Consider the following 12,795-nt stretch of genomic DNA (forward strand, 5'->3'; position numbering starts at 1 on the left):
TGGTAATTATATCAGAAACCAGCATTTATCTGAGGTTAATTGCTGCCTCACCAAAGGTTGTGGAAGGGAACCAAGAGACTTGGGGTAGTGGGAGGCAATTGAAGTTCTCTACCCATGCCCCAGGCACATGGCTTGGAATGTGAGGCCTACACAACAAATGAGGGTGCCCCTACCACACTGGGTGAGGGCCTGATGGTACTACAGGAAAGAGGAAATACTCACTGATGAAGTATTTGTGCTTATGGTATCAATTTCTTCTTCATCATCCCAAGCTGTGAAGGAGAGAAGACCACAACAGGTCAGCTGGGCTATAGAGATCTCCTATCCTTCCCTGAGAAACACCCACAGAGGCACTTCCCCACTTCTGTTTCCTCCTTGAGATGCACCTTTTTAGACAGCTCCTAACTCTCCCACTCCTCAATCAAATAAAAAACTGTATTGCCATGACAAATGATACTGATGCTACCAAAGTGTAAGAGGGATAGAAGCCTCTGATTTCTCTCTCAAAAATATATGGTCTAAAACTTCTCACCAGGTTAAGGCTTGATAGTAAGTTTGGGGTTTTATTCCCTGTGCTCATTTGTTGTTTCCCCATTCTTGATTTGCTGGGAGTTTGCTTCATGGTGTGATGCTGTCTCTGCTCCTGCTTTCCTTTCTCCGAGGGTGAGGAACAGTTTTTTCCTCACCAATCTTTTTCTTTAAATATATTTTAGCATCTCTGATAGTTTGAGGAAGCAACTGTCTTATTTTCTTTGGAGTAAAAATACTTTTGTTTTAGTCTGCCACTTTAGATAGACAGTCCAGTCTCCATGGGTTTCCACCTTACTTTGCCCCTCCCACTTTTACTATTCAGTTTGTGATTCCTGATTCTGAATTTGGCGAGAGTCTGCCTGTCCTTTGCATATTTCACAATAATAATATGGTTTGCTTCTGTGAAATTTCTGTTTGGGGATCTGTACCAGCCTAGCTATTTAATTTCTTTTAAAATCTGTTCTTCCTTATGGTTTGCCTATTGATTTTTTTTCTCCCAGTCACCTATCATTCAGGTTTGGATGTGGTTTTTGGTTTGTTGTTCAGGAGCTTAGTGGTATAGAGTGACACCTGAGAGTGCTGCCATGAGGACGGAGTGTGTTTCATCAGGTTGGCTTGGGTTCCTACTGGTTTGATTGAGATGCCTCTTATTTTGGTACGCAAGTAGGAACTGAGCACTTTCCAAAATCTGGCCTTTAATGCACCAGTGATGAAGAAGGATCTCTAGGACATTAGGTATATTTCTATTACTGTCCCAAGCCAGGCTCTTGGGAACACTGATTTCTTATGGGACAGTTTTGAATTTCTGAATCACATCAAGTTATATAAAATAATCATACTCTTGACTAAGCTCCTGGACACCTTCCCCTGTAAACTACAGTCCCCATGCTGAATGATTAATACACCCACACTGAACAAACAAGGTGAAACTCTCTCTATTTCTCCAGGGAACCACTAGCATTCCAAAAAGCAAGTATGTCTCAGCACCAGCCCCTTTCCAGAATGGCTGCAATCCAGCAGTGGCTCCAAAATCCCACACACTGGACAGTTTACTCCCAATACACCACAACTTTCTGACGTCTGGTCTTTTAGCACTGTATCCTTTCAGAAACCAAGTTTGTTCAAAACCATTCCTTCACACTCACCTCCACACAGAGTGTCTTTCCTAAGGCAAAAAGGGAGGGATGTAGTAGAATATCAGGGTCCTTGGGGAAGCAGTTGGTTTTGGCGTGATGCTGGTTATGTTGGTGATTTTGCCACATGGATGACAACCGCTGCAGGAATCAAAACACACTGCTGCCAAATATAAATTGCCTCATTTTTATTATTTTATCATTTGAACTCTGGTAGTGCCTAGAAACCCCAACTGAGATCAGTGCCCTGTTGTGCTAAGCATTGGACAAACAGTCCCTGCACTGAAAGGCTTACGTTTTAAATCAACAAGACAAAGGGGCTGGTGAATCTTGCCCATATGCTCAGGGTTTAGCTGATTGCCATATTTGGGGTCGGGAAGGAATTTTCCTCCAGGGCAGATTGGAGAGGCCCTGGAGGTTTTTCGCCTTCCTCTGTAGCATGGGGCATGGGTGACTTGAGGGAGGCTTCTCTGCTCCTTGAAGTCTTTAAACCATGATTTGAGGACTTCAATAGCTCAGACAGAGGTGAGATTTTTTGTAGGAGTGGGTGGGTGAGATTTTGTGGCCTGTGCTGTGCAGGAGGTCAGACTAGATGATCAGAATGATCCCTTCTGACCTTAGTATCTATGAATCTAGATGGGGGAGTAAAAGATCTAATATACAAGCAGAGCGAATAATATAATGGTTGCAATATATTAATTCCACAAAGTAAATAATTAAAAATGAGTTCTGAGTGAGGTTTTGTTGGGGAGGAAGAGAAGGAAGAGAAAAGGGACATAGAAAGGAAGGGGATAAAAGAACAAAGAAAAAAGAAAAAAAGGAGTGAAGAAGGGGAACAGGGAGGGCAGGCTGAGTGAGACTGAAGTGAAGAGATTCTGAAGGAGGGAACAGCCAATAAACATAAGGGAAGAGCATCCGAAGGTCTCTGCTGCAGTGCCTTGCCTCTCCTCCTGTTGGATGAGTTTTTGGATGGCCCTCTAGCAGTTTTCCTTCCGTGAGCTCACATGGCTGGGGCATGGGGAAGCCTGCGTGAGCCCTCATCCATTATTTGTTCACCCGTTTCTTGAGAACTCCATCATGTTCTCCTCTCTGCTACGTTTATGGGGCAGGCTATCCATAAGAGACTTTCTGAACAGAAGCGGCTCACTCTTTTAACCTACCTTGCTGAAGTTCCAACAGGCACTTACTTTTAGCTTGCACATCACCAACTCAAGACACAAGTGGTTCCATTTGGACTTGGTGATGACTGAAAGGTGCCCCAAATCATGCTGGAACCACCAGCCCTGGAACTGGAAGAGAAAATGCATCACTGATAAAATGGGCCAGGGCAGTGCTATGTCCCCTTGCACATGCAGTTCTAGATGATCTGGTGGTCCCTTCTGGCTTTAAACTCTATAAAACCAGCCTCTGTCAGTGAACCCCAGCTCCAACTGGATGGCAGTGCCTCCTGATGACACCAGGAATCAATTTCTACCCTCCATACTCACAGTGCAGGGTAAAAGATGTCCCTAGAACTATCATTTAAACAACCTAACTTGATGAACCTACCCTTTGCTACTATGGGGGACATCTTTTGTATCCGCTATACACTCAGTCCTAAAGAACACCCCCACCTTATTATCAGTGCATCCCAAGCCCATATTGGGGAGAGCACAGTGAAAGGAACCAGAAACACATGCGTCTCTACACATGAATTCCTAGGGACTCCTCTTTTCAGTGCATCCCAACCTCAACCTGGTGAAGGTACAGAGCACCACCTGACTTGGCTGACAGACACAGCTTGTCTACACGTGAAAAGAGGTTGTCATTGGTCAGATAACCTCAGTTTAATTGCACCCTTTTTCTGAGTTTAGATGCAGAGAAACACATTTAATCTTGATTGAGTTATTTGAGGGATGACCTCAACCAGCTCAACTCAACTGAGGGAAAATATGTTCTCTCTGTCTACAGAAGGGGAAAGCTTGTGATTAGGTGGAGTTCAGGTAACATACTCGAACCTAATCAGTTCAGATACAAAAGATTATACACAGGCCATGCCATGTCCAGTGCGGGAAGAAGACTGGGAAGAGGAGGGGACCCAATAAACTATAATAGGAGAAATGTGGGCTGCTAGTTCTAACTACACTCACACAAAAAGCACATTACAGAGGGCTGAGTTCACATCATGCAATACCTCTCTTGTATGTGCTTTCTGAGACAGATAGGGATTGGAGTTGGTCTGAGCTCCCTACAGTCAGTGCTCCTCCACTATTTCTGTTCAGAACTTTTTTTCTGAGTCAGGGTGGCAACTTAAGAGGTCTGAGTTTCCCACATACATAGCTTCTACAAGACACAGTTCCTCCTGCAGATTAAAAAAGCTGTGAGCTCCCTGTTCCCAGCAGTACTACAGTATTTTTAGGAACAATGGGTGTGGGGGGTGGGAAATAAACATGGGGAAATAGTTTTACTTTGTGTAATGACACATCCACTCCCAGTCTCTATTCAAGCCTAAGTTAATTGTATCCAGTTTGCAAATTAATTCCAATTCAGCAGTCTCTCCTTGGAGTCTGTTTTTGAAGTTTTTTTGTTGAAGAATTGCAACTTCTAGGTCTGTAATCGAGTGACCAGACAGATTGAAGTGTTCTCCAACTGGGGGTTTTTGAATGTTATAATTCTTGACGTCTGATTTGTGTCCATTTATTTTTTTACGTAGAGACTGTCCAGTTTGACCAATGTACATGGCAGAGGGGCATTGCTGGCACATGATGGCATATATTACATTGGTAGATGTGCAGGTGAACAAACCTCTGATAGTGTGGCTGATGTGATTAGGCCCTATGATGGTGTCCGCACCCCCCACTGTTCCTCAGACGTTCTTGTCAACTGCTGGAAATGGCCCACCTTGATTATCACTACAAAAGGTTCCCCCCCCCCCCCGCTCTCCTGCTGGTAATAGCTCATCTTAAGTGATCACTCTCATTACACTGTGTATGGTAACACCCATTGTTTCATGTTCTCTATGTATATAAATCTCCCCACTGTATTTTCCACTGAATGCATCCGATGAAGTGAGCTATAGCTCACAAAAGCTTATGCTCAAATAAATTTGTTAGTCTCTAAGGTGCCACAAGTACTCCTTTTCTTTTTGCGAATACAGACTAATATGGCTGCTACTCTGAAACATGTAAATACATGTGTCCCTCACAACACTGATTTGGGCAGTTTACCTGAGCTGTTGTCAGCAGCAATGTTGCAGTGAGAAAGGACATGAAGGATGTTCCAATGTACCAGAGAGTGAACAGCCAGCAGCCTCTATCATCAGAATTTGCAGGAAATTCAGGAAGAAAAAAAGATAACTAGTTTGAAGAGTCCCATCCTCTTGACAGTGGCACGTAGCTCATGGAAATTTTCTACCAGCAATTTGTGGGGGGAGATTTATTATTACAGCACTTTAGAGACATACTTAAAACTAGTGACATAAGGGTAGGTGTGTCTTCAGCTATTATAGCTGAACTGGTTCATCTCTACACTTCATAAGGGAGTATAATGGAGTGGCAGAGTTAGAGACTTTCACTTTCATTCTGTAACTTTTCCAAAAGTTGAGGAAGTTTTGAAAAGTAATGAAATGCACCAAAAGGAAGAAGAAGAAGAAGAAGAAGAAAAACACTGACATATGATTGTATTCAGTGGGGAAAGGGATAAGGAAGGGGAAAAAACAACCCCCCAAAATTTCAAGAGTTTGACATTTCAAAGTTTCAATTTCAGTTTCAATTAAAAAAAACAGACATTTAAAAAAAATTAATAGAAGCTTTTGCTTTATTAAAAAGGCCCTTTTTATCCATTTTATGTGACCAATTGAGGTCCCAGAGGAATGCTGTGGCTAAAAGGGCTATCACCATCCTTGGATGTATAAACAGAGTGGGTCCGGACATGTTCGTCATTGGTTTGAATATTCAATCGGGAACATGACCCCATCTGCTGATGCCTCAACTCCATGTGGGTTCCCATAGTTTGGGAACTGCTATTTTAAATCAAGATTGGATGCCTTTCTAAAAGATATACTCGAGTTCATCCAGAAATCAGTGCAGGAATTACTGGGTACAACTCTATGGCCTGAATCAGCAATATTCAGTAGATTCATAGAAGTTTAAGGCCAGAAGGGATGATAAAATCATCTAGTCTGACCTATATAACAACCAATACTTTTAGCTCAATCACTTGTGTTTGACTAAAGCATATCTTCAAGTCTTGATTTTGAAATAAATTGAAGCACAGAAGTTTTAACATTTCTGTTTACCACAGTTCACACCTCTGCAAATTAGTGTTTTCTCAGAAACAGCCTACTGAGTGACACATTCTGAATAACATGATCACTGGTGGCTTAAAGGAGTGGGTCCTGACCCTTGCATCCCAAGAGTGTGCATTCAGATTCTTTCCTCAGGAAGTCTAAAAGGTGTGTATGTTTGTGTGTTCTGCTGCTCAACATCTGGCCACAGTGGAGCCCCTTCTGGAAGTGTGAGAGTGAACCCCCCATGATATCTACCCATCTGCCTGGCTCCTATTCTGAGACAGTCATGTGAGTTGTACTGTGTCTGGGATATAAAGCGCAGAATGGTGGTATGGGGGTGGGCTGACATGGGAATACTAGTTACCACATTGAAAATTACACCAGAGAGGCAAGTTTGCCAGGACAAGTTGGTTCTGTTATCGGAGAGGCTCACTGAACTTCTCGAGTGGCACTAGGCACAACGGACCAGCTCCACAATGGGAGCTGGGAACAAGCATGCTCAGTGTATGCCACAGGAGACATCTGGGGAACAGAGAATAGGCATGACTGATGTACAGCCCAGACGTACAATGCTGAAATTGGAATGGGGAGCTGCAACTAATCCCATGGTCAATACAGCTACACCTAACACAGTGAGGGTCAGTGAGAGGATCTGAAGAGGAACGATGGTATAGAATTATGTTGGACACAACATAAGAAAATCGGCCATTTTCTGTATTAGGGATAGGTCAGATTTGTTTTGGCCCCTGTGCCTATTGCTAGTTCCAGGGAAGCAGAGTTAAGGTTGTGTGGAGGTGTAGTATAGAGACGTTACCTTAATTCTGTATTTCCTGGATTTCAGAAGTTTAAGTTTGCCTTAAATCTGTATTAATTAAGTTTTCTGGCTGTGAATATCAACCTTATATATGCAACCCACTGGCCAATATGTATTATATGGTCCCCTCTGCACCAAATCCACAGAGGATGTCAGACTGTTGCCAGTTCAGTCTGTGTTGTGTTGGCCAAGGTGGTGTCTTTTAAGTATCTACCCTCACATACACACTTGTATTTTAAATATCTACCCTCACACCTCTGAGAATAGAGCCTCTCTGGAAGCAAACTTAACTTTAAAATTCCAGAAAAGAATTCTTTAATAAACACTTATAAATAAACACTTGAGAGCTGTTACATGAAATGCATGCAAATTGCAAGAGAACAGATAAACGCCATAATTTAACCCTTACACTGAAAAATTTCTGAAATTAAATACTGCTAATGTAACTTTTATGTTTTAACAAATTAATTGGGCAATAAGAATCTTTCCTAGTGAAGCCTGTTATTTCTGTACCTGACGGTGAATGCTGCTATGTGAAGGAGAATGTGATATATTCCATAACATGCATTGATTGATTTTGCAATGTAGTACATAAACTACAGAATTGCATTGTGTTGTAATATGAGTTACCTTTTGACTTCTTGCTTTTGACGGGCAACAAGAAAAGTCCAGTTCACTATCTTTCTGCACAGAGATCACTGTGGAAGTGGGGGAAATCTATGCTCCCGCAGAGAGAGTCACTGGGACAGTCTGCACTTGCCAGGCTGTGCCATACCTAGAGGGAATCTGTGATCCTGGGGATATCAATGGCTGATGGGTTCTTCCTACCTGCTACCACTATGTGGGGAATCACTGCGATGGGGGGGGGGGGAGTAGGGGAGCTCAGTGAGGGTCAATATTGCACCAAGGTAAAAGCATGGCTGATCAGCATTCCCGTCCATTGGCATTGTGGTTCTATGATGCGGTGTGATGTATAATGTGTATTAGGAGTTCTGGCTGCCACTGAATGAATGAAAAATCTGGTTTTGCATTTTTTTGGGAACAAACTTGACTCCCAGATCCCACCATACATCCATCCCTTAAATATACTCACATTTTTGCAGGGCTCAAAGCTGGGTTGACCAGGTGCCAGCTCCCCAATCAGCAGCAAGTTCATGGACTTTCTCACCAGGGTTTAATTAATATGGAAAGCTACAAAGGCATCCTGTAAATGCACAAAGGAATAGGGGGAGAAAACAACACACCAAGCATGGGGAAACACAAACAACATGAAACAGTAAGAAGCAATACTGTTTGGGAAGGCCCCCTCCTCCTTCTCTATCTATTCAAGATATTGCTGGGATAAAGTTTAATACAACACTGCATGCACTCTATTTTAAGCTTAATTACATTAAAATAAACTGTGATTGATTGGTATATGTCTGCACATGTCTATATCAAACTACAAACTGCGTTTTGTTTTGTGATTGTCATTTGGATTGTAAACTGGAATATCTCTTCGCTTTTGTCCCTTAACCTCTATTTTGAGCCAAAACCCGCTGGAGTTTTAGGAGAAATTTCTGCACCTAGCAAAGGGCTAAAAATAGCAATCCAAAATCATTAACCTGATGCTCTTCCAATCAAATGGAAGCACCACAGAACAAAGATCTGGCTGCAGACCAGAGGAACCAGTTCCCCCTGGTGAATGACTCATCTGGCAGAGGGGACTGAAATTTATAAAAGCGATGATCTCTCAGTGGTCATTTTAGAAGAGACTATAAAGAGATGGTAAGAGTGGATAGGAGAAGAGATCTTTTTATTTTTTAAATGAGTACAAGTAGAGATTCAGTCTATTGAAACAGCATCTACAAAACATAACATAAACAAAACATGATAGCATCAGCAAAAAGGTATGTCTGAGTCTAATAAGGTTGTTCAGAAATTATTGGCATTCTAGCAATAAGAGCTACAAAGAGTGGGAAGGAAAAGTCATTCTACTCAGTAGTTTGTACAATACTAGATAGGTTCAAAAACATCCTACTGTACATCTTGGGCTATAAAAAACCTTTTAATTCGAATATGCATCAAATAATAGCTTTGTCTCTTTGTGGGTTAAAAAAATTACCTGAATTTGAATATTCAGATTAGGAAGGTAAGGAATGGAAGTTGCCCAGCCTTTTTAAATTGTTTCTTTCTGCTACTTCATAAACATCCAAAATTAGGATTTGTGTAACCTTAGCCGTGACAGAAAATATGATTCTTACTACAGCTGGTTGGGAATTTTCTGATTGTTGTTGTTCTTGGAAAATTTCAATTAATTGAAGCTGAAATGTTTCACAGGAATGTACCAGTTTTGATGGGAAAAGTTTTTTGGGTTCAGGATGGAATGTCTGAGAGAGAGACTCACCCCAGAATAGCCAGGTGGTTAAGGCACTGATTTGTGAGACCAAAGTACAGAAGAGGATCTTGAACTAGGGTTTCCTACAGCCCAAGTGCAGGCCTTAACCACCAGGCTGTTCTCTCTCACATACAAACACACACACATATTTTTACTTTTGAAAGGTCTCAGGTGCATTTCAGAAGGCAGAAAAATAGTTTCCCACCCACCTCTATTCTTAATCCCTAAAAACCGTGACCCACATCTTCAAGCTGTGCCACAGCTGAAGACATTCATGTTATATGCAGCGGCAGCCAAAAAGGCTAACAGAATGTTAGGAACCATTAGGAAAGGGATAGATAATAAGACAGAAAATATTGCCTCTATATAAATCTATGGTGCACCCACACCTGGAATACTGGGCGCAGTTCTGGTCATCCCATCTCAAAAAAGAGATATTAGAGTTGGAAAAAGTACAGAGAAGGGCAACATAAATGATGAAGGGTTTGGAACAGCTTCCACATGAGGAGAGATTAAAAGGCTGGGACTGTTCATCTTGGAAAAGAGACGACTAAGGGGGGAGATGAGAGAGGGCTATAAAACCATGACGGGTGTGGAGAAAGTGAATAAGGACGTATTATTTATTCCTTCACATAACACATGAACCAGGGTCACCCAATGAAATTAATAGGCAGCAGGTTTAAAAGAAACAAAAGGAAGTACTTCGTGACACATCACACAATCAACCTGTGCAGCTAGTTGCCAGTGGTTGTTGTGAAGGCCAAAAGTATAACTGGGTTAAAAAAAGAATTAGATAAATTAATGGAGGAAAGGTTCCTCAATGGCTATTAGTCAAGGTGGTCAGGGACACAATCCCATGCCCTGGGTGTCCCTAGCCTCTGATTGCCAGAAGCTGGGAGTGGATGACAGGGAATGGATTACTCAATAATTGCCCTGTTCTGTTCATTCCCTTTGAAGCACCTGGCATTGGCCACTGTTGAAAGACAAGATACTGGGCTATATGGACCATTGGTCTGACCCAGTGTGGCTGTTCTTGTGTTCTTAGGTCTTCTCAGGGCAGCTTGGGCTGGGATGGGATGGAGGACAAGGGAGCTGTAAGTCCCTGTATTCCCCTGCACACCTGCACTGTAAAGGGCCAAGCCAGTCCCAGACATAATTTAGACTTCCCTTAGGCTGCTCTACATTATGGCTGGCTGCAATAGCCTCAAGGAGGCATTCCACAGTGTGCTCAGAAGCAACCCTATATTCACAAACTACCCACTTTGTAATAATCTTTGCACAAAATATGCTTTGTGAGGTATCATTTGAAAAGTACTGGTCAATAATATCACGGTGAAATGTATGTAGCAATATAATATGTAAAGTTATGAAATCTCCCTTTATTACGTCATTAGCATATGTTCAAAATCACACAGCCCTGCCTGGGAAAAAGTTGTTCAACAAGTCTGTCCTAAACAAAGGAATATGTGTATACCTCAGTTTACATATATGTAGTACACAGAGTCCTCATGACAGCAAAGTGGGTGGGTGGGGGCATAAAGGCAGGAGACCAGGAAAATCTGCATTTCAGCAAACAGAGAAGAGGTGAGAAGAAAGAGCACGGAACCACCTTCACCATCAGTTCCTTCTTCACTGTTTCAATAAACTTTGCTTTGAGGGATAATCATCAGAAGAATCCACTTCAAAGGGTGACTGGACTATAAAAGTGATGGGCAAAAATACCCCAAGGCATCTTTCTTTCCATCTCTCTCTCTTTCACAACAAGAGAACCAGCCTTTTGACTTTGGGGGAGAGGGGAGAATCCCGACCAGAGAATTTGGTCAGTCATGTTGCTGGGAACATGTGGTAAGGACTTAACAAGCTAGATTTGGTTCAAAGTAAAGTTTTAGCTATTAGAAAGTGTTTTATTTTCATTTGTCTTGTAACCATTGCTGACTTTAATACGTTTTAGTTGTACTCACTTAAAATCCTATCTTCTATCGTTAATAAACTTGTTTTATCTTTTAATCTAAACCAATCCAGCATTGTCTTTAAACCAAACTGTTTGGTAACTCCGGTTAAAGTAGCAAACTCTTGAATATTGACCCACTTACATGGGCAAGGGACCTCTATTCTCCAAACTACCCAGGAGAGGGCTGGACAGTGCAGAACACAGTTTTGGGAAAATCCAGGACTGGGAGTGTGTTATTGTCACCCTGCAAGTAGTAACCAAGGCTGGTGGGAGCCAGAGTGTGGTTGGTGTTTGCTGACAGGCTGCTGGAGTCAGAGCTGCTGGACCAGGACTGCTGCTATACACAGACACTTCAGTGTGACCTGCACAATGGCAGGCTATTTGTGAGCCACCCAGGTTGGGAGCTACAACAGCAAAGCATTGTGAGGCACCCAAGATTGCAGGGAAGGCAATGACACAACCCCACACTGGTCTGGATTGTACCTTGGCATGTGACATACCATTAGTGGTCATTGAAGTCCATTCAGTCCACCCCTGTCCTATTCCACTTGATTCACTTGTAAATAGCTTTTTAAGGTCTGGGGAAGGGGTGGGGAAGGCATACAGTTGACCATAACATCTCTGTAGTATTTCCCTTGGATTCATTGGACACAATAAATCCCAGCTGGCTTTTTGAGCCAGTTTTCCAGCCCCTTTGATTGGTTGGTCACACCTTGACAAATCTCCTGGGCCTCACCATGGTATCTTGTCCCACATAGTAGCTGACAAGCAACATGACCCTTCTCTACTTCTCAGTTCTTACCATGGCATCTTGCCCTGCACAGTGGTACCTTCTGCTATACGTTGCCCCCATCCTGGCTCTTACCGGGGCATCCTGCCCTGCTTAGAGACTGATAAGCCATGCGCCCTCTGGGTGCCACCAATAGAACTGGCTCATGTCATAGACCTTCCTGTCACTCACCAGCCACTGCTCCTGCTGTGGGTGCCCCCAGCCCGAGTGGAGCCTGATCTCCTCCCAGGTGAAGAGCTGCAGGGGCCTGCCTCCTCCACTATATCCCTCATTTGCACTTTTGGAGGACTTGACTCTGAAGCTATCCCCATCTGCCTCGGTACTGAGCAACTTCACTCTTCTCCCTGCTGCCGTCACACTCCTGAGCTGGTACTGAGCTAGCTGCCCTCACTGCATTATCCATATTGAAAGTGACCCTACCCAGTCTTGCCCACCCAAGAGCTAATTGGCTACTGCACTCCTCTCAGTTCCACCTCTCCCAGGGGCCTGCAAACCCACTGGTCCTGCCAAACTTTTCCTGTTCCACTCCTATTAGAACTCCCTTTGCCATTTACCTCTCTCCCCCGGTAGTTTCATCAGGGACCTACATGATCCACTGAGACCACTTAACTGCAAAAGGGATGATGCAACTGGATAAACATGGCTCTGGCTCAGGTTCCAGGACCACAACATTCTTGGCAGCATGATCCCAGCTGTCAAGTGCCATGCCAGAACAAATTAGATTAAGAAAAAGCCTGACTGCTCTTGCTTTGTCAATAAAGCCTTCCACTGGGATGAAAAACAGAACAGCAATAAATTCTACAACCTTTAGTTTTGGCTGTCCCATACTATGTTTAAAAACAGAGATGAACAAATTATTAAGCAATAAATCTGTAAGCACCTAGAGGACAATAGGGCTATAAATAATAACGAACATGGATTTGTCAAAAGAA

The 12,795-nt window shown here is 42.9% G+C and overlaps 1 pseudogene; it reads right to left on the bottom strand.

Annotated features, from left to right (window-relative positions):
* LOC119856948 overlaps positions 1–12,795 on the bottom strand; it is a 29,622-nt pseudogene that overhangs the window by 9,233 nt on the left and 7,594 nt on the right.

Source organism: Dermochelys coriacea, chromosome 6 (genome assembly GCF_009764565.3).
Source record: "Dermochelys coriacea isolate rDerCor1 chromosome 6, rDerCor1.pri.v4, whole genome shotgun sequence".
Lineage (NCBI taxonomy): Eukaryota > Metazoa > Chordata > Testudines > Dermochelyidae > Dermochelys > Dermochelys coriacea.